The 22,616-nt window shown below is 49.4% G+C and overlaps 1 protein-coding gene across 3 annotated transcripts in view; it reads left to right on the plus strand.

Moving 5' to 3' along the window:
- Positions 1-7,740: 7,740 nt before the first annotated feature.
- CTNNBIP1 (catenin beta interacting protein 1) overlaps positions 7,741-22,616 on the plus strand; it is a 64,825-nt gene continuing 49,949 nt past the window's right edge. For all 3 annotated transcript variants that reach the window (XM_045381062.3, XM_065534681.2, XM_065534671.2), the window contains exon 1: positions 7,741-7,904. The gene's annotated coding sequence lies outside the window, so the exon portion shown is untranslated. The remainder of the gene's footprint in view (positions 7,905-22,616) is intronic.

Genomic DNA, 22,616 nt, shown 5'->3' on the forward strand with positions numbered 1-22,616 from the left:
GATCATGCCACTGCACTCCAGCTTGGGTTACAGAGTGAGACCCTGTCTCAAAAAACAAAACAAAACCTATGCCTTTTTGGGGTTGTAACTTTTAAAATAGTGTGTTGGCTAGGCATAGTGGCTCACACCTGTAAATCCCAGCACTTTGGGAGGCTGAGGCGGGCAGATGATTTGAGGTTAGGAGTTCAAGACCAGCCTGGCCAATATGGTGAAACCCTGTCTCTACCAAAAAGTACAAAAGGCTGAGGCAGGAGAATGGAGTGAACCCGGGAGGCCGAGCTTGCAGTGAGTTGAGATCATGCCACTGCACTCCAGCCTGGGCGACAGAGTGAGACTCCGTCTCAAAAAAAAAAAAAAAAAACCATTCTTTTGCTATTAAGTATCTTGGTCTATTTCCCTTGGCTCCATAGCTTGTACTAATTAAAATGATGTCAACAGAAGATCCTAGGGTGCAGCTTTATTTTCTTCCCTCCCTCCCTCCCTCCCTCTCTCTCTCTCTTTCTTTCTTTCTTTTTGCCATCTGTGTTGGCTCTCATGTTCTTTGCTTAAATAATTAATAATCATTACTATCTGTTAGGCAGCATGTGAGGGAAGAGTGTGTCATCTTGGAGCCCAGGATATTAACGCTATGCCTGTCCCCTCTGCATAAGCTTTCATGTGAGGCTCTTCATTAGCTGACACCAGGGGATGGATCTGCTGCCCTCAATCTTTAGTGTTTATTATCAATAAAAAAGAGCCCCCTCTGATTCACCAGCTGGGGCAGATACTGCTGATGGACAGGAAGTAATTTCCCAAAAGAACAGTAACGAAGAAAGTGAGGTGGAAGTGAGCCACAAAGTTCATTTAGATAGAGCAGTCTCTGCTGGACCGGATGCAAAATCTAAGTGGCTGTCACACTGCAGCAAGCTAGACCTCAGTGTTACAAATAGCAAAGGATTTCAGGAAAAAAAAAAAAAAAAAACAAAACCCTAGATGAACATATGAAAGGGATGTATAAACAGGACAGTTTATAGTCTAGGGTCAGTTTATTTATTTATTTATTTATTTATTTATTTAGAGAGGGGGGTCTTGCTCTTGTTGCCCAGGCTGGAGTGCAATGGCGCAATCTCGACTCACCGCAACCTCTGCCTCCCAGGTTCAAGCGATTCTCCTGCCTCAGCCTCCCGAGTAGCTAGGACTACAGATGCATGCCACCATGCCTGGCTAATTTTTGTATTTTTAGTAGAGACGGGGTTTCACCATGTTGGTCAGGCTGGTCTCGAACTCCCAATCTTGTGCTCTACCTGCCTTGACCTCCCAAAGTGCTAGGATTACAGGCATGAGCCACGGTGCCCGGCCGGTGTGTTTATTATTTTATTATTTTTATTTTATTTTTTTGAGATGGAGTCTCAGTCTGTTCCCCAGGCTGGAGTGCAGTGGCGTGATCTTGGCTCATGCAACCACTGCCTCCCAGGTTCAAGCGATTCTCCTGCCTCAGCCTCCCAATTAACTGGGATTATAGGCATGCACCACCACACCTGGCTAATTTCTGTATTTTTAGTAGAGACAGGGTTTTGCCATGCTGGCCAGGCTGGTCTCAAACTGGGGTAAGTTTAAAAATTGCTACTGTTGGCCAGGCACTGTGACTCACGCCTGCAATCCCAGCACTTTGGGAGGCTGACGCGGGTGGATTGCCTGAGCTCAGGAGTTCGAGACCAGCCTGGGCAACATGGCGAAACCCCATCTCTACTAAAATACAAAAAATTAGCCCGGTGTGGTGACGCACGCCTGTAGTCTCACCTACTGAAAAGGCTGAAGCAGGAGAATTGCTTGAACCCAGAAGGCTGAGGTTACAGTGAGGCAAGATCGTGCCTCTGCACTCCAGCCTGGTCGACAGAGCGACAGAGCGAGACTCCTTCTCAAAAAAAAAAATTGCTACTGTCTTACAATGGTGAAAGTCAGGAGCAAAGTTATATATGTTTAATTGTAACAGACTGTACTGCTTGTTTACAACAACAAACTACTAGGCAATCTATATTCAATAAGGTGAGGAAAGAATTGCTTGTCAGGAGTGGTCTTTTCAGTCTCACCTGAATACACTGATAACATTGCAACATCTACAGCTATGAAATGCCATTTATATGCCGGGGAGAGAGGGGGAAGGCAGCTATTTAATTATTCCCAGAGGGTACAGGCTATTTGCTTTTAGGGATGGTCATTTTTTTGGGTCCTTAATTAGACAATAACCAGCAGGAAAAAAAGGTGATAAACAGACTGCTATGCTTAAAGGCTAATCAGCTGAGTATATGGATCCAAATTAAGGTCTTATGTTGCTTTGTCTTTACTAGGTGATTAGAATGTTTCAGGCTTCACAGACAAAATACACTTAGAAGACATGTTGGTTGATCAAAACACTCAGCCAAAGAAATGAATAATTATTTCTTTATACTGTTCCCAAACACATAAAAGCTGGGTTCTGTGATGTGGGGAGGATCTACTCACCAGATGCTACAGAGACTAACACTCGGGGGGCACGCTGGCAGAGAGCCAGATGTTCATAGCTGCACATACCCCACTCATGACACAAAATCTGTATATTCACCGATCTACAAAATGCTTTCATCATTGTGTTTAATAATTCCTTATCATCTCCAAAGTAAAATTAGATGACAAGTGTTTGCCAACGCACAACACAAGAGGGTGACACATGACTGTGACACTCTTTGTCTGCTGTGCACTTAGTCTCCTTTTAATTGTCTGTCTTCAGAGAAGTTAGAGCTATACCAAATGCAAACAGGATGGCAAACAGAGAGACCAGAGCAAAAGATCATTTTTTCACTTTCTAAATACTGGAAGTTTTTTTTTTTTTTTTTTGAGACGAGTCTTGCTCTGTCGCCCAGGCTGGAGTGCAGTGGCCGGATCTCAGCTCACTGCAAGCTCCGCCTCCCGGGTTTACGCCATTCTCCTGCCTCAGCCTCCCGAGTAGCTGGGACTACCTACAGGCGCCCGCCACCTCACCTGGCTAGTTTTTTTTGTATTTTTAAGTAGAGACGGGATTTCACCGTGTTAGCCAGGATGGTCTCGATCTCCTGACCTCATGATCCGCCCGTCTCGGCCTCCCAAAGTGCTGGGATTACAGGCTTGAGCCACCGCGCCCAGCCTGGAAGTTATTAATTTACCCATTCTGACCTTGTATTTGCTCAACTTATAAGCAGAAGACTTTCTTATACAGTAAAATTTAAGTCGTTGCCATAAACCCCTAACTGCTTTAAAATAGCTCTTCTGCCTATACCTAGTGCTTTGAGAGGCCGAGGTGGGAGGATTGATTGAGACCAGGAGTTAAGAGGACTGCCTGAGCAACATGGCGAACCCCATCTCTTAAAAAAAAAAAAAAAAAAAGTCGGGTCCGGTGGCTCACGCCTGTATTCCCAGCACTTTGGGAGGCCGAGGCGGGTGGATCACCTGAGGTCAAAAGTTTGAGACCAGCCTGGCGAACACAGTGAAACCCTGTCTCTACTAAAATACAAAAATTAGCTGGGCATGGTGGTGGGTGCCTGTAATCCCAGCTACTCAGGAGGCTGAGACAGGAGAATCGCTTGAACCTAGGATGCAGAGGTTGCAGTGAGCCGAGATCGTGCCACTGCACTCTAGCCTGGGTGACAGAGCAAAACTCTGTCTTAAAAAAAGAAAAAAAAATTAGCTGGGGATGGTGGCACATGCCTGTAGCCCTAGCTGCTCCGGAGACTGAGGCAGGAGAATTGCTTGAATCCACAAGTTTAGGGTATAGTGAGCTAGGACCACGCCACTGTGCTCCAGTCTGGGTAACAGAAGGAGATCCCATCTCTAAATAAATAAAAAATAGTTCTCCTTCCCTGCAGCCTGCTATGGTTGCACTGTTATTTCATACTTCGCCTGAAAATTTTACTCTTATAGTTATCCTTTGCTGTAGAAAACAGTTTTTTGACTGGGCACGGTGACTCATGCCTGTAATCCCAGCACTTTGGGAGGCTGAGGCCGGGTGGATCACTTGAGGTCAGGAGTCTGACACCAGCCTGGCCAACATGGTGAAACCCTGTCTCTACTAAAAATACAAAAATTAGCTGGGCATGGGGGCGCACGCCTGTAATCCCAGCTACTAGGAAGGCTAAGGCAGGAGAATCGCTTGAACACAAGAGGGTTGTGAGCCAACACAGAGGCTGCAGTGAGCCAAGATCACATCACTGCACTCCAGCCTGGGCGACGAGACTCCATCTGAAAAAAAAAAAAAAAAAAAGAAAAAAGAGAAAAAAAATAGCGTTTTTTCTTTTTTGCTCCAGAAAGCAACTATTTAAAGATACTTAATAGGCCGGCATGCTGGCTCACAGCTGTAGTCCCAGCACTTTGGGAGGCTGAGGCCGACAGATCGCTTGAGGTCAGGAGTTCAAGACCAGCCTGGCCAACATGGTGAAACCCCGTCTCTACTAAAAATACAAAAAAAATGGCCGGGCGCGGTGGCTCAAGCCTGTAATCCCAGCACTTTGGGAGGCCGAGACGGGCGGATCACAAGGTCAGGAGATTGAGACCATCCTGGCTAACACGGCGAAACCCCGTCTCTACTAAAAACACAAAAAATTAGCCGGGCGAGGTGGCGGCGCCTGTGGTCCCAGCTACTCGGGAGGCTGAGGCAGGAGAATGGCGGGAACCCGGGAGGCGGAGCTTGCAGTGAGCTGAGATCTGGCCACTGCACTCCAGCCTGGGCGACAGAGCGAGACTCCGTCTCAAAAAACAAAAAAACAAAAAAACCCCCAAAAAAATTAGCTGGGCATGGTGGCAGGTGCCTGTAATCCCAGCTACTCAGGAGGATGAGGCAGGAGAATCACTTGAATCCAGGGGGTGGAAGTTGCAGTGAGCCAAGATTGCACCACTGCGCTCCATCCTGGGCAACAGAGGGAGACCCCATCTCAAAAAAAGAAAAAAAAGATAACTCATATATGTTCTGGGACCACATGGAGGCCCTCTCCAGAGCTGAAAGGAGAAAATATCGAACCATAAATGCAGTGAGAGAAGAGTAAGGAAGAGAAGACTGATAGCTCTGGGGAGTGTAGGGGAGTAGGAGTGGCTGGCTGATGGAAGGGAAAGTACTGGATGCAGTATTTACACATTCATTTTGTTCCTGCAGTAATATTTCTGGATACAGGTATTGTTCTTGGTGGCATGGCCCTTGCCCTCCTGGAGTTTATAGCCATGCTGTGGGACTAAAATTTAAGCATAGGTTAGCTAAGCTAGCATAGGTTAAGAGGTCTCCCGGAAGAAGACCAAATATTCAGGCAGGTGAAGTGGGGGAGAAATTGGAAAAGAGCCATCGAGGCCAAGGCAACAGCACAATCAGGAGACCTGAAGCACAGAAGAGCTCCCTGTGATCAAGGAACAGGGAGAAGGCCCATGTGCGGCTAGAGCCCAGTTGGCAAAAGTGGTTCAAGAACAGGCTGTAGCCAGATCCTGCAAGGCCTTGTTGCCACGCTAAGGACTTTGAACTTCCTCGTGAAAATGAAGAAAAGTCGTTGAATAGCGCAGGTCTGACAGATTTTAAGAAGTTTCCTCTAGTTGCTGTGTGGGCAGTGGATGGGGGTGTAAGGAGAGCCTAAAGGAGAGACTGCTTGAAGGGTTATTGCGGGAGTCAAGGTGACAGCTAGTGGCAGGTTAAACTGGGAAAGAGGGGTAGAGATGGTAGGAGGTGGAGAGATTAAGGATATCATTTAGAGTTGGAAACAACATGGACTGGAAATTAAGAATAAAGGAAAGAGTGGTGTCAACGGTACACTTTAAGTGTCTGGTGTAAGCAACTGGGTAGAGTGGTGCCAGTTACTGAAGGTGGGGACCTTGGAGGAGAAACCCACTTGGGGACCCTTTTTTTTTTTTTTTTTTTTTGGAGACAGAGTTTTGCTCTTGTTACCCAGTCTGGAGTGCAATGGCGCGATCTCAGCCCACCGCAACCTCCGCCTCCCGGGTTCAAGCGATTCTCCTGCTTCAGTCTCCTGAGTAGCTGGGATTACAGGTGCCCGCCACCACGCCCGGCGGGGGACCTAGTAAGTATGAAAAAGTGTGAGCAGGCCGGGCGCGGTGGCTCACGCCTGCAATCCCAGCACTTCCGGAGGCCGAGTCTGTAATCCTAGCACTTTGGGAGGCCGAGACGGGCGGATAACGAAGTCAGGAGATCGAGTCCATCCTGACTAACCCGGTGAAACCCCGTCTCTACTAAAAAACACAAAAAACTAGCGGGGCATGGTGGCGGGCGCCTGTAGTCCCAGCTACTCCGGAGGCTGAGGCAGGAGAATGGCGTAAACCCGGGAGGCGGAGCTTGCAGTGAGCTGAGATCCGGCCACTGCACTCCAGCCTGGGCGACAGAGCGAGACTCCGCCTCAAAAAAAAAAACAAAAACAAAAACAAAAATTAGCCGGGAGTGGTGGCGCATGCCTGTACTCTCAGTTACTAAGGAGACTGAGGCAGGAGAATCGCCAGAACCCGGGGGAGGTTGCGGTGAGCCGAGATCGCGCCACTGCACTCAAGCCTGGGCGACAGAGCGAGACTCCGTCTCAAAAACAAACAAAAAAAACCCCCAAATGAGTAAAGAGTAATGTGGATATTATAAACAAACAAAAAGGGACTTCAGATTCTTTTTGCATAGGGAAGGGGAAGAAATGTAGCGAAGTGGAAGAGGATGGCACAGAAAAGGTGTAAAAAGAAAGGCTGTGGAAAGAGTGGGGTAGGAGGGCTTCTGAACTGGGGTTAGCGTCACATTGTGTACTGGTAATTTAAACTGCTGAAAATGAGACCACACTTAAAGATACAGGTCCCTCTAAAAGGAAGGCGGATGTTAAAAGCAATTTGCATTTTACCTAAAATGGGCTGCTTCTCCCTGTACTCTCTCCAAATACAGCCAGACTTTCTGTAGAAACATTTTAATCAGGGGCACCCTTCCCCCAAAAAATGCACTCACTACCAGTACACACGACCTTCTGAGTTTAATGGACCTACGGAGGCCCATTCCTGGGCTCTCTGGGCTCGGTTAATCCCAGGTTAGGCCCCAAACTCAGAGGTAGCAACGTCCCCAGCTCAACGACGCAGGAAGACCACGCCTCTAAATGTTCTGCAACCTCGTCCATTTCAGAATTTTCCGGGGTTCTGGGTAAACTGGCCTCACCAAGGATTCTGCCCATTCTGGTTGCTCCCGTTTTTAAACACAGACCGGTGTGTGGGAGAGGGCATTATTTTTCCGGAACACTGTGCTCCTGGAGCAGATAGGGACACGCAGAGTGGCTTTACCGCAGCGCCAGCTTCATCCTTACCCGGCTCCTCCTCCAGGCTGCCACCTCCTCCTCCCGCCCACCCCGCCTTCCCCGCCCACCCCCGGGCCGCTCCTCCCCTTTGCTCTCAGCGAGGATTCAGCCACTCACTACCCGCGCCCTGTGCCTTTCGCCCACCTCATAGCCCCGCCCCTATGCCGCTGGTCACGCCCTCTTTCAGAAGGGCCCAATGAGCGTCCACGTTTGCCGCAAGACCCCGCCCCATAGCGTGCAGCCCCCGCCCGCAGGCTGAGTTAACCAATTCGCGGCCCCGGACACCTCCCCACCCTCAGCCCCCGCCCCGGCGCCCGGCCCCCGGCGCCCGCCTCTCTCCGGGGCGTTGCCGCCGCCGCGCTTCAGCAGCCCGCGCGGAGCCAGATGCCGCCCCCTCCGCCGGTCCCTCCCTCGGCGGCCTGGCGCCTCCTTCCCTCCCCACCGCGGTGACTCTCGGAGCGGGAGGCGGAGGCTGAGGCGGCCGCTCCCGCTGCTGCTACTGACGCCGCCGCCGCGGCCGCTTGGGCTGAGCACGCCCCGGAACAGGCCGCCGCGCGCTGCGTCCCGGACCCGCTGCCCCCGCCGGCCCGGCCGGGTCGGGCGGCCCAGGTAAGCGCCGAGGCCGGGCCGCGCCTGCAGCGCCCGGGCCCGCGTCGCGCAGCGCCGGGGCTGGGGGGAGCGGCCAGCCCTTTGTCTGCCGGGGAGGGGCCGCGGAGAGCGCCCCCGACCCCGTTCGGACCCCTGCCCGCCCCGGCGGCGTGGCGTCCTGGTCTGGGCCTGGCCGCCTCTCGCCGCAGACCACCTCCCGCCTCCCTCACCTTCGCCCGGGGGTTGCCTCCACAGGTGTCCGCGCCGCCCACCCTGTTGCTCACCTCACCGCGTCTGGGTGGCTGTCATCGCCAGTCCGCCCTCCCGACCTCTGGGCCCTTGCCTCTTCCCTCACCTGCGCCCACTCCCAGGCTCTCACTCTCCATATTTCCCCAAACCGAACGCTGGGCCGCCCTTCCTCCCTCTGTAGTTTGATTGAACTGTCGTCTCCTGATTCCCCCCCTCCCAGGTGAGCCTTCCTGGAAGGTACCTGGTGAGGGCACATGTCTCACTTGGATGGCGGGCGTGTATGCACGAACCTGCAAAATTAACCACCTGGAGCCCCAAACTGCACCTCTCACCTCCTTTTCATCACCCCACCCCAACCACCTTCCTTTTTTTGGAGCCTGGTAACTGAGACACTCAGGTCTGGACACCCAGCCTCTGCTAGGCCCTCCATCCCTCTCTCTGCCTTGTGAGCTGAACTTGTCTGAGCAGTACCTGTTGTCAGGTTAGCCCCTGGGAAGGCGGCGGGGGCCGTGTTGGCAGCAAATCAAGAGTTTTATGAATAATGAGACGTGTGGCTTGCAGCACCTCCTATCTGAGGATCTTAGTATGCTCCAGCTGTGAATTATTTTGTCTCCTGTCACTCACAGAACTGAGAGAAACATGTCCGGCCAACTGCTGGGTAAATTGAGGCACAGGTTGTGTGGGTAAGGAACCTGGAGGCAAGTCAGGGTTTGTCTTGAGGTTCTGTTCTCAGGAGCCGTGGCTCTTAGCTCCCTGCTACAACTACTGGGCTCCAGTTCCTGGCGTGTGTCCCCAAGTGATAACTGATCTCTTGTGCCGTTAAAGTGTCCAGAGATACCAGCAGCTTCCTCAGATTTAAAGTAGGTCTTTGGATCATAAATAAAGGTGCCGGCTGTTAAATGCCAATGTGTCATTCACGGTTTGCTGGTGGAGTTCGTGGTCCTCCCTTGTAAATACAAATCACCTCTATGGGATGGAGATTCATTCATTCAGTAGTGAGCATTTACTGTGTGCCAGTCACCATTCTAAGTACTGGGGCTTTAGTGGTGAAGACAGACACGGTTTCTGCCCTCCTTAGAGATGACATTCTAAACAGGAGGGAAGTCAGATAGTAAGTGAGTAAACAAACAAGTGGACAAAGTAATTTCGGTAGTGTTAAGTGCTGCAAAGGTGGAGAGGGGCCAGATTACATACAAGAATCTGTGGATCAGGGCGGGCTTAGTGGTTCATGCCTGTAATGCCAGCACTTTGGGAGGCCGAGGCAGGTGGATCACAAGGTCAGGAGTTTGAGACCATCCTGACCAACATGGTGAAACCCCGTCTCTGCTAAAAATACAAAAATTAGCTGAGTGTGGTGGCGTGTGCCTGTAGTCCCAGCTACTTGGGAGGCTGAGGCAGGAGAGTTTCCTGAACCTGGGAGAGGGAGGTTGCAGTGAGCCGAGATCGCACCACTGCACTCCAGCCTGGGCAACAGAGCAAAACTCCGTTTTGGGGGGCGGTGGGGAAAAATAACCTGTAGATCAAAACAAATATTTTGTAGGTCGTAATAAAGAGTTAGGATTTTATTCCAAACACAGAGGCCATTGCAGGATCTTAAGCAGAGAAAGGATAAAGTCTGATTTGTTCCCAAAGATTGTTTTGGCTGCTGTATAGAGACTGGATTCTAAGGAGCAAAGGTGGAGGCAGGGATACCAGTTATGAGACAGACTATTGCAGCTACCTGGCAAGAGATGATGGTGGCTTGAGGGATCGGGGCAGTGGCAGTGGAAATGAAGAGGTGGAATTAGTGTGTTCCCTCTGGGAGAGCTGCAAAGCAAAACTTTGGAGACTGAGAGTTAGATGTCCCATAACGATGTGCTCATAGAACAGGTCCCCGCCTCCTTGATTGGAGAGGGTTTGTGGGTTTAAAAACCAGTTAGAGGTGGAGGAGGGCAGAATACACCAGGTTTCATTCCCACATCCGGTTGTATTATTTAAATGGGAACATGACTGCTTCTGTTGGAAGATGTTGCACCAAGAAATTGGGCCTGTTCTCATGGTAGGTGGGAGAAAGATTCACTGGCCACAAATGAGCTGTTAACCAGAATGAGGCCAGGTGCAGTGGCTCACCCCTGTAATGCCAGCATTTTGGGAGGCCAAGGCGGGTGGATCACCTGAGGTCAGGAGCTCAAGACCAGGAGCAACATGGTGAAAACCCATCTCTACTAAAAATACAAAAATTAGCTGGGCATGATAGTGGGTGCCTGTAATCTGAGCTACTTGGGAGGCTGAGGTTGGAGAATCGCTTGAACCCGGGAGCTGGAGGTTGCAGTGAGCCAAGATTGCGCCACTGCACTCCAGCCTAGGCGACAGAGGAAGATTCCGTCTAAAAACAAAAAACAAAAACAGAATAAAACTTGATCTCCATGCTCTTCCAAATCTGTGCTGTCAGAACATGTCAGAATGAGAGGACCTTGGGGGTTACCCAGGCCAGCTCCTTCTTTTATGGTTAAGCATCTGTGGCCCCTAGAAGCTGGCTCTTTTGAAGCCCTATAGCAGTTTATGCATTTTCTTATGATGTCTGCCAGTTTCTACCCCCTCTTTCAGGTCCATGTGTACATGTGTGACTCTAAGCTTTCTGAGGCCAGATCTCTACTGGGTTTGTCTTTGCATCGTCCACGGTGTCTGAATCAGTGCCCTGCACACAATGTAAACTCTTCAAATATTGGTTGACTTGCCTGGGTATCTCATGGCACCAAGACTCCTGCCCCTGCCCTGTCTTTTCATCAGACCGTGCTTCCTGTAGACGCCTCATCTGGGGTGCAATATAGTGTAAACCCAGCAGTCTCTTGTTCACAGGGCTCACATGACAGGGCAGCCCTTCCTTGATGGATCTGCTCGCTCCATCCCTGCCTGTGGGGAACAGCTGCTGCGGTGCTGACCAAGTAGTCACTTGACACTTAGCAAATATGAAGTGTAGCTCTTTTTTTTTTTTTTTTTTCAGACGGAGTTTTGCTCTTGTTGCCCAGGCTGGAGCACAATAGCGCAATCTTGGCTCACTGCAACCCTCCACCTCCTGGGTTCAAACGATTTTCCTGCCTCAGCCTCCCAAGTAACTGGGATTACAGGCGTGTACCACCACGTCTGGCTAATTTTTGTATTTTTAGTAGAGATGGGGTTTTACCTAGTTGGTCAGGCTGGTCTTGAACTCCTGACCTTAGGTGATCCACCCACCTCGGCCTCCTAAAGTCCTGGGATTGGAGGCGTGAGCCACCGTGCCCGGCCTGAAGTGTAGCTCTTAATTAGACCATGGACTTTGTACTAAGACCATCAGGTTTGGATCTTGATTCCGCCATCAGGAGCTGCATGATCTTCAGCAGGTAACTTAATCTCTCTGTGTCTCAGTTTCCCCATATGTACAATAGTAATACTTTCCTCATGGAGTTGTTGGGAGGATTAAATTAAGTAATACCTAGTAGATATTCAGAAGACCACCTGGCACTTGGTATATGCTAAATTGAAGTAACTATTATTTCGCCTTTGTCTGCTTCTTACCTCCCACCAGCATTTAAGCTCTTTGAGAGCAGAGATTTTTGTCTCTTTTTGTTTACTCTTATAATCTGGTACCTAAACTTTGTAGTACTCTGAAAATACTTGTTGAATTGAATGACTTATTGAGCAGCTATGTCCTAGGCACTGTTGCGGATGCTACGGACATAGCCAAGAACAAGATCTTTAAGATGCATGCTCTTATGAAGTTTATCTTCTAGTGGGAGAGACAGATAGTAAACAAATAAACGAGTCAACAAAAGAATGTAGGGTGGTGAAAGAGATGCGGGGGAAAATAAAACAGAAGATGGAAAGTGGCTGGGATGAGGGTTAGGGTCATAACTTTAGCTCTGAGAAGGTGGCTTTTGGGAGACATGGATGGTGATCCAGGGGGACAGCTTTGTGGTCAGAGAGGACTGCAAGAATGATCAACCCAGAGGGGCTGGAGTGTGGTTAGCGATGAATCAGCAGGGGCCACATTTGTGGCTGCGGCAAGGAGTTTGGATTTTACTCTTGAATTCTGAACAGTGGGAAGTCACTGAATAGGAACTTTTCCTGGGGGTCTAGGAGAATATTTGAGTCCACACTAAAAGACAGAACAGGACATTAGGAAGAGCAGCTGGGAGAGGCTCTCCTTGTCCTGGGAGGCTTTTGGAGGCCAGCTAGAGTATTGAGTTTCTTCCCATCAGGTTCCTCATTTCTCTGGCCTGGTCCCCTGAAGATGAGGGAAGCATCAGCTAGGTTGATGACGGTCCTGGTTTGTGTGTCTCTGTGTCCTGCATTTTATTGAGCTTTTTTCTAAGTCCCTAAGTCATCAGCAGACATTTCTTGAGTTGAATGAATGAGTGTTGCCAGTGCTTAGCAGCTCGTCGTCTACAGTGGAATGTCTGTGTTCTCTGCTCCTCTCTGTGTGAGTTAAAGCTTCTTATCTTGGCAGTGACTCTTAAGTAGTCTTGGAGTTTTGCAGCCATTCTTTATAAATGCATCAGAGGCACACATACATATATATCACAGTTTCTTTGTTGGGAGTATACCAAGATTGACTGGACAGCTTTCCTACCCCCACCCCATCCCCACTTCTCTGCCAGTCCCTGCTATCACCAGGCCCCTCTCTAGAGGGTTGGGCCAGACTGACACCTCTGACCATCTCCTGTTTGATTACTTGATTAGGAACACAATGGCACCTAGAAAGCATTGGCTGTCTTTCGTCTGGGTTGGGCGGAGTTGGGTAACTCCGCAGAGGACTGAGAGAAATGGCATTTCAAACCCAGGGACTCCACTCACCAGGAATCCAGAGTGGGCCTCTTTAGACTGAGTGCCGTTGGCCAGCTTTTCAGATCCCTTTTTGGTCCTCCCATCATCAGTTATTGTCCACGATGTCACTTGCTCTGCTAACCTTGAGAGACCAACGCGAGTTAGTGGGAATCAAATAGGACGCTTGTGCTGCAGGTCACTTTCGGAGTCCTGGGGCATTTTATTGGCAGAATCTGAAATGCCTGCTAGTCATATGTCATTTGTAGCCTTGTAAAAACTAAACACAGAGTGAGTGCAAGCTTTTTCTCATGTAGCTGGTTTTCTTATTATGAGAGAGATATGTGCTCATTTAGAAAATGAGAAAGGGAATGATAGGGGCATTTTACATACACTGTCTCATTTCATCCTCATGGTTTCTGAGATACATACCATTATTACCATTTTGTATGTTAAGAAGCTGAAGCCTCGAAATGTTAAGTAAAGTGTTTGAGGTCGAGCTAGTTGGGAACAGAATCAGATTCAAACCAGGCAGTGTGACTCCCAAGCAGATCTCTGAGCACCATGTCATATACTGATTCTCAGCAGAAACCATAGAGAAGAAAGAAAAGTCTCCCTTAAGCCCAACGTAGGTGACATTCTTAGGGTAGTCAGAGTTAACTTGCGGGCTGCTCCAAAGGGTTTGAATCCTAGGCCCTTTCCCTGTCTTGTCTGACCCTGGGCAAGCTAATTAACCTCCCTTTGCTTTACTTTCCCTGACTGTAAATGGGAATAATGATACTTGTACCTTTGTAGTTCCCAGGGGCATGATGGTGTTTGAGCCAAAGTGCTTTTGAACTTCTTTCATGAAAGGGAACTGAGTACCAACTACTGTTATACTCAGTTATTAAAGACCTATTATGCTCTGGTCCTCCATGAAGCCTTGTTAAAAAGGGAAAGACAACAGTCCCCAGAGGGAAGGGTGTCCTTCTGTGGGGGATAGCTGGAGAAAAACATTGTTCTCCCCTTTTGAAGTTTCTGAAGGATTGAGGGTCGTACCTGTGGCTTCATTTTGCATGCCTGTGTTGCAGTGTGTAAGCTCCTGTAAACAGGGGTGTGTTCTGTGCATCGTAACATGATTGACGACCCCTGATGGCAGGGCCAAGAGGGGGTTAAAAGACGTGGTTTCTAATCTTGGTTCTGATGTGTTTTTATAAGCCAGGAGCACAGAGACACCAAGAAGTGGCGGTTGTCTTCCATTACTCCTCCCTTCCTCCCTCCTTCCTCCCTTCTAATGACCCATCGATTCAATTAATAAATATTTATTGAGGCTTTATTACAATCTGGACACCATCATAGATACTAGGAATATTGTGGTAAGCAGGATAAGAATAGTTCTTCCACGGCTGGGTGTGGTGGCTCACGCCTGTAATCCCAGCACTTTGGGAGGCCACGGCAGGTGGATCATGAGGTCAGGAGATTGAGACCATCCTGGCTAACATGGTGAAACCCCGTCTGTACTGAAAATACAAAAAATTGGCTGGGCGCGGCGGCTCACGCCTGTAATCCCAACACTTTGGGAGGCCGAGGCGGGCGGATCACGAGGTCAGGAGATCGAGACCACAGTGAAACCCCGTCTCTACTAAAAATACAAAAATTAGCCGGGAGCGGTGGCAGGCATCTGTAGTCCCAGCTACTGGGGAGGCTGAGACAGGAGAATAGCGTGAACCCAGGAGGTGGAGCTTGCAGTGAGCCAAGATTGCGTCACTGCACTCCTGCCTGGGCGACAGAGCAAGACTCCGCCTCAAAAAAAAAAAAATTAGCCTGGCATGGTGGCGGGCACCTGTAGTCCCAGCTACTTGGGAAGCTGAGGCAGGAAAATTGCTTGAACACGGGAGGTGGAGGTTGCAGTGAGCTGAGATTGCACCACTGCACTCCAGCCTGGGCGATAGAGTGAGACTCTGTCTCAAAAAAAAAAAAAAAGTTTTTCCCCATACCAGGCTCTTAATATAGAACCACGAGGCTTGTTATATAGTTGGGATCATGTGAATGAAGAAAGAATGATTTGATGAGAGTGCTTTGAACTCTTAGGAGAGAGTCAGGACATGATCTCCAGATGCACATGCCAGTCCCAGTGGCTACATGCCCTGAGTGGACATTAAGGTCGGGGGCTGGGTTGGCTTTCCAGAAGAGCAAGGGAAGAGTTAAACGATTAGAGCCCTTCCGTGTCCCGTAACAGAAGCTGTACTTGGTATGGACATCTTGAGAAACAGTGCACACCTTGGGAGCCATGGTTAGCAAGAACTCCCTTCCCACTTAAAGCCTTAACCCTTTGTTACTGGGGTTTAAGTCAGGGAGAAATGCTCATATTGAGGATTTCTTTTCAAAGTTGTTGCTTGGGGCTGTGGATTTTGAAGCTCTGCCACTAACACGGTGCGCTTCTTATGTAACGGCCGCCAGACCTTGTCCCTGCAGAGTTCTCTTCCTGCCCGACACATCTACATCTCTCCCTGCCAACTTTGGAAAGCAGGCATATGGTGGCCGGCGGGCTCTCCGCAGTACTCATAGGGTTCCTGGAGGAACTGGTGCACATGGACACCTATGTCTCCTACTCCATTTTGGGTCAATATATGCAGATTAGAGTGGGGGCAGGGTTCTTTCTTCCTCAAGCACCAGGCCTTCAGCTGTCTTCAAAGACCAAGGTCAGGGAGGTCTAGCAAGCAGTTCATGTGAAAGCACACAGTGTTCCTCTCGCCCTCCAGCCAGGGCTGGGTGGAGAGGGCATAGGGCTGGCAGAGGCAGCTACCCACATTTGAAGTGAGAGGAGGGTGCCAGGACAGCGAGGCGTATCTTCGTGCGATGTTATTTTCACCAGCCCTTGTCATGTCACTGTACATAGCACTCCTGGTGCTAAACAGCTGCCCCCTTCAAGCTGAGGGGCGGGGCAGCAGCATCCAGCATCTGATTAGGAGGGCAAGGCCTGCACAGCGAGGAGGCCAGGTCACTCCGTGCACCTGGACATCTTCAAGTGTGATTGGAGCCTGCAGTGAGGCTGTTTCAGCTGGAAGATTGTGACCCACTTCCACATCGTCTCCCACGCGGAGAGCTGGGGAGGAGGCTTTGAGAGCCAGCTCCAATTAAGGTGTTTTTTCAGGCCTGAGTAGCACCCAAGTGTCCAGCCCACATGTTTTCTGCTGCTGGAATCGTGTGGTCGATGTCCTTGACCTGAACTGAATAACCACCCCAGGGCAGATGAAGTTGCCACCCCTGAAGTCCTAGATTCTGCCAGCAAAAGGCTTCCTGCAAAGATTAGGTCCCTTGTGGATCAAACACCTCACATAATGTGGGCCCCACCCCGTTCTTCCTGATCAATCACCAGGCAAACCTTGGACTGGTTTCCAAGGAGATGCTTAGCCTTGACCTCCCTGTCCAGACAGGCCTCACAGCCACCTGCCTCAGGCAGCTCTAGCTTCCCGGAGACCCATCCTGACCCTGACTTGCACCCTTGCCAAATATCCTAAATATCCTTTTGCTGCAGGAATATGAAATGAGACCTGTTTCTGAACTTCTAGATTGCTTTTATTCTTTCCAGGTAGATGACATTTTAATGATTCTCTGTAATTTTACATTTCTTTTTTGTGTGTTGGGGAGGGACCTGGGGTGTGATTTAAATACGTGAAGCTTGTTAGTACTGGTAGCACTTAAGCTGGTGAAGTGGTGGGTCTGAGCCCCTGAATAATCCCATTTTACTTACCAAGAAGGGAGCAAAAGTACCTGCCAAGGTCAGCTCTGGCTAGGCCGTGTGAGCCTGTTCCTGAGCGTGTGCTCATACTCGGCTTCTGGACTGAGGCAAAGGGTCCTTCTCCTTCTGTGTGTGTTAATACTGTTGGCACTGCCCACAGCCTGCAGGGGCACATAGCCTTCCTCTGGCCAGTCGCTGGAGTTGCAGGAAGATGAGGTGCTGGTGATTTTTTGGAAGACATGGTGGGGCTTACAGGCAAGCAAGCTGGCCCCCAGTTCTGCTTTCCTGCACAGAGCAGTCTTCCAGAGCTTGTGGTGGGATGTAAGGGAGCTCAGGCAGCCGGAGCAGCGCAGAGCCCTGGCTCCTTCCCCGCTCCTGAGGTCTGCTGCCACTGGCACAAGGGGTCATGTTTGCCCGTTTGCCTTGTGTTTGCTTTGGGTGCTGGCTTCCCACTCTCACTTCCTAATCTCCTCTAAAGAGGAGTGGCCTATTAGGTCCATGAGTGGTGACAGTGGAGATTGAAGTGCTTAGCATCAGGCACCGCACTGCACTGGCAGGACCACTCAGATGAAGGATGTTCTTTCATTCTCATCTGACCCCATTCCACTTCATTTAAAACATCATTTGCCCAGGCTGGAGTGTGGTGGCACGATCACAGCTCACTGCAGCCGCAACCTCCCAGGCTCAAGTGATCCTCCCATCTCAGCCTCCCAAGTCGTTGGGACCACAGGCACATGCCACCATGCTGCGCTAAATTTTTTGTATTTTTAGTAGAGATGAGGTTTTACCTTGTTAGCCAGGATGGTCTCAATCTCCTGACCTTGTGATCTGCCTGCCTCGGCCTTCCAAAGTGCTGGGATTACAAGCGTGAGCCACCGCACCCGGCCTCCACCTCACTCATTTTAATGGCATTCTATTGATTTTTTTTTTTTTTTTCTTGAGACAGAGTCTTGTTGTCCAGGCTGGAGTGTAGTGGTGCAAGCTTGGCTCACTTCACCCTCTGCCTCCTGGGTTCGAGGGATTCTCCTGCCTCAGCCTCCCGAGTACCAGGGATTATAGGCACGCACCACCAGGCTCAGCTAATTTTTGTAGTTTTAGTAAAGGTGGGGCTTCGCCATGTTGGCTAGGCTGGTCTCGAACCCCTGATCTCAGGTGATCCACTCGCCTCGGCCTCCCAAAGTTTTGGGATTACAGGCGTGAGCCGCCATGCCAGGCCTTTTTTTTTTTTTTTTTTTTTTTTTTGATACGGAGTCTTGCTCTGTTGCCAGGCTGGAGTGCAGTGGTGCGATCTCAGCTCACTGCAACCTCCGCCTCCCTGGTTCAAGTGATTCCCTTGCCTCAGCCTCCCAAGTAGCTGGGACTACAGCCATGTGTCACCACGCCCGGCTAGTTTTTTGTATTTTTTAGTAGAGACGGGGTTTCACTGTGTTAGCCAGGATGGTCTCGATCTCCTGACCTCGTGATCCGCCCGTCTCAGCCTCCCAAAGTGCTGGAATTACAGGCTTGAGCCACCGCGCCTGGCTCATTTTATATTTTTTTTTTTTTTTTTTGAGACGGAGTCATGCTCTGTCGCCCAGGCTGGAGTGCAGTGGCCGGATCTCAGCTCACTGCAAGCTCCGCCTCCCGGGTACACACCATTCTCCTGCCTCAGCCTCCCAAGTAGCTGGGACTACAGGCGCCCGCCACCTCGCCCGGCTAGTTTTTTGTATTTTTTAGTAGAGACGGGGTTTCACCGTGTTAGCCAGGATGGTCTTGATCTCCTGACCTCGTGATCCGCCCGTCTCGGCCTCCCAAAGTGCTGGGATTACAGGTTTGAGCCACCGCGCCCGGCCTCATTTTATATTTTTAAGGCCGCTTATGAACCATCTCTTATCAGCCTTCCATATTCTCAGGTTCCACGTCTATGGATTAAACCAACCACAAAAATATTCAGGAAAAATTCTCACGAATCACCACTAAAGAACTTACTCATGTAACCAAACACCAAAACCTATGGAAGTAAAAAAAAATTTTTTAATAATAAAAAATAAAATGAAATTAAATTCAAAAAATATTCAGGGAAAAACCAAAATATAACAATACAACAACAAATAATACAAGTAAAAAACCAATATAGTGCTATTTACATAGTATTTATGTGTTATCAGGTACTATGAATAATCTGGAGATGATTTAAAGTATATGGCAGGATGTGCATAGGTTACGTACAAATACTGTGTCACTTTATATAAGGGACTAGAGCATCTGTGGACTTTGGTTTCTGTGTAGGGGTCCTGGAGCCTGTCCCCCATGGATATTAAGGGACAACTGTGTATTGTTTCCCCATTTCTTTTTTAAGTTTACAGTCTTTTTCTTATTGATTTACAGGTTTTTTTAATATATTAAGGAAGTTTGTCCTATGGCTGTGATATGTGTTATATATATTTTCGCCAAATTGTCACTGTTCTTTTTTTTTTAACCTTTTTGAGACAGAGTCTCACTCTGTTGCCAGGCTGGAGTGCAGTGGCACGATCTCGACTCACTGCAACCTCCGAATCCCAGGTTCCACAGATTCTTCTGCCTCAGCCTCCTGAGTAGCTGGGATTACAGGCATGTGCCACCACACCCAGATAATTTTTGTATTTTTAGTAGAGATGGGGTTTCACCATGTTGGCCAGGATGGTCTCGATCTCCTGACCTCGTGATCTGCCCACCTTGACCTCCCAAAGTGCTGGGATTACAGGCATGAGCCACTGTGCCCGGCCCACTGTTCTTTTAATTATATATTTTTTTCATGCAGAGTTTTTGATTTTCATATAATCAGATTTTTAAATATGACTTCTAGGTTTCTTTTGAAATTTATTTATTTATTTATTTATTTCTGAGACAGAGTCTCACTCTGTTGCCCAGACTGGAGTGCAGTGGCGCGATCTCAGCTCACTGCAACCTCTGCCTTCCGGGTTCAAGCGATTCTCCTGCCTCAGCCTCCAAAGTAGCGCGCCACCATGCCCGGCTAATTTTCATAGGTTTTTTTTTTTTTTTTTTTTGAGACAGAGTCTCACACTGTCGCCTAGGCTGGAGTGCAGTGGCTTGATCTCAGCTCACTGCAAGCTCCGCCTCCCAGGTTCTCGCGATTCTCCTGCCTCAGCCTCCTGAGAAGCTGGGACTACAGGTGCCAGCCACCATGCCCGGCTTTTTTTTTTTTTTTTTTGTATTTTTAGTAGAGATGGAGTTTCACTATGTTAGCCAGGATGGTCTCGATCTCCTGACCTTGTGATCTGTCCACCTCGGCTTCCCAAAGTGCTGGGATTATAGGCATGAGCCACCACGCCAGGCCAATTTTCGTATTATTTTTGTTTGAGACAGAGTCTTGCTCTGTCACCCAGGCTGGAGTGCAGTGGCACGATCTCAGCTTACTGCAACCTCGGCCTCCTGGGTTCCAGTGATTCTTCTGCCTCAGCCCCCTGAGTAGCTGGGACTACAGGAACGTGCCACCATGCCTGGCTAATTTTTGTATTTTTAGTAGAAACGAGGTTTTACCATTTTGACCAGGCTGGTCTCGAACTCCTGACCTTGTGATCCGCCCGCCTCGGTCTCCCAAAGTGCTGGGATTAAAGGCGTGAGCCGCCGTACCCGGCCAATTTTTGTATTTTTTAGTAGAGACTGGGTTTCACCATGTTAGTCAGGCTGGTCTTGAACTCCTGACCTTGGGATCTGCCTGCCTCTGCCTCCCAAAGTCCTGGGATTACAGGCGTGAGCCACTGTGGCCGGCCTAATTTTTATATTTTTAGTAGAGATGGGGTTTCACCATGTTGGCCAGGCTGCTCTCGAACTCCTGACCTCAGGTGATCTACCCACCTTGGCATCTCAAAGTGCTGGGATTGCAGGCATGAGCCACTGTACCCGGCTGACTTCTAGGTTTCATTTCATATTTTCTTCTCCCACTGTTTTCTTTGCCTGTGTTTCCCTCTAATACATTCACTCCATGTTTTATACATTTAAAACTTTGATCCAAATCCAAGGTATCAAAACCAGCATCACCAGAATTGGCGCAAACTGGCATTATGCACTTCTAATGGAACACTGATACATCAGCTACATAATTTCTTGTGAAAGTGTTTAAGGAACAATTGGCCAAATCCAGATTGTGGAACATCCTAAAGACAAGGGTCCTGGACTCTAAAAAATGTTAATACCCTGATAGAAAAGCTGCTAAACCATTTTAGATTAAGTAGGTTGAAGAGCATGGGAACCAAATGCAACTGAGATCCTTGATCCAGTCCTGGATTAAACACAAGTAAAGGCCAAATTGATGGGGAGGGGGAATTGGGGAAATTTGGATACGGGGTGAATATCAAAGATACTACTAGGTCAATATTAAATTCCTTGGGAAGGCTGGGCATGGTGGCTCACACCTGTAATCCCAGCACTTTTGGAGGCAGAGGCAGGAGGATTGCTTGAGGCCAGGAGTTCAAGACCAGCCTGGGCAATGTAGCAAGACCCATCTCTTAAAAAAGAAAACAAGCCCAGGTATAGTGGCTCACGCCTGTAATCCCAGCACTTTGGGAGGCCAGGGAGGGCGGATCACGAGGTCAGGAGTTCGAGACTAGCCTGGCCAACATGGTGAAATCCTGTCTCTACTAAAAATACAAAAAATTAGCTGGGCATGCTGGCGCACACCTGTAGTCCCAGCTACTCGAGAGACTGAGGCAGTGGAATTGCTTGAACCCAGGAGGCGGAGGTTGCAGTGAGCCGAGACCATGCCACTGCACTCTAGCCTGGCGACAGAGTGAGACCCCATCTCAGAAAAGAAAAATAAAACACAACAAAACGCCGGGCGCGGTGGCTCAAGCCTGTAATCCCAGCACTTTGGGAGGCCGAGACGGGCAGATCACGAGGTCAGGAGATCGAGACCCTCCTGGCTAACACGGTGAAACCCCGTCTCTATTAAAAAATACAAAAAACTAGCCGGGCGAGGTGGCGGCGCCTGTAGTCCCAGCTACTCGGGAGGCTGAGGCAGGAGAATGGCGTGAACCCGGGAGGCGGAGCTTGCAGTGAGCTGAGATCCAGCCACTGCACTCCAGCCCGGGCGGCAGAGCGAGACTCCGTCTCAAAAAAAAAAAAAAAAAAAAAAAAAAAAACACAACAAAACTAGGCTGGGTGTCTCAAAAAAAAAAAAAAAAAAAAAAAGAAAAGAAAAGAAAACAAAACTAGGCGGGGCATGGTGGCTCACACCTGTAATCCCAGCACTTTAGGAGACTGAGGCAGGCAGATCACCTGAGGTCAGGAGTTCAAAACCAGCCTGCCCAACATGGCAAAACCCCATCTCTACTGAAATACAAAAGTTAGCTGGGCATGGTGGTGGGTGCCTGTAATCCCATCTACTTGGGAGGCTGAGGCGGGAGAATTGCTGGAACCCAGTAGGCGGAGGTTGCAGTGAGCTGCAATTGTGCCACTACACTCCAGCCTGGGTGACAGAGGAAGACTCTGTCTCAAAAACAAAACAGACCCTGCGCTGTGGTTCACGCCTGTAATCCCAGCACTTTGGGAGGCCAAGGCGGGCGTATCACAAGGTCAGGAGATCGAGACCATCCTGTCTAACCCGATGAAACCCCGTCTCTACTGAAAATACAAAAAATTAGCCAGGCATGGTGGCGGGCGCCTGTAGTCCCAGCTACTCTGGATGCTGAGGCAGGAGAATGGCATGAACCTTGGAGGCGGAGTTTGCAGTGAGCCGAGGTTGCACCACTGCACTCCAGCCTGGGGGACAGAGCGAGACTCTGTCTCAAAAAAATAAAATAGCCGGGCATGGTGGTGCACACCTGTAATCCTAGCTAGTCAGGAGACTGAGGCAGGAAAATCTCTTGAACCTGGGAGGGAGAGATTGCAGTGAGCTGAGATTGGGCCGCTGCACTCCAGCTTGGGTGACAGAGTGGGACTCTGTTTCAAACAAACAGAAAACAAAACTAGCCTGGGCAACATGGTGAAACCCCATTTCTACAAAA

The sequence above is a fragment of the Macaca fascicularis genome, chromosome 1 (genome assembly GCF_037993035.2).
Source record: "Macaca fascicularis isolate 582-1 chromosome 1, T2T-MFA8v1.1".
NCBI classification, from domain to species: Eukaryota; Metazoa; Chordata; class Mammalia; order Primates; family Cercopithecidae; genus Macaca; species Macaca fascicularis.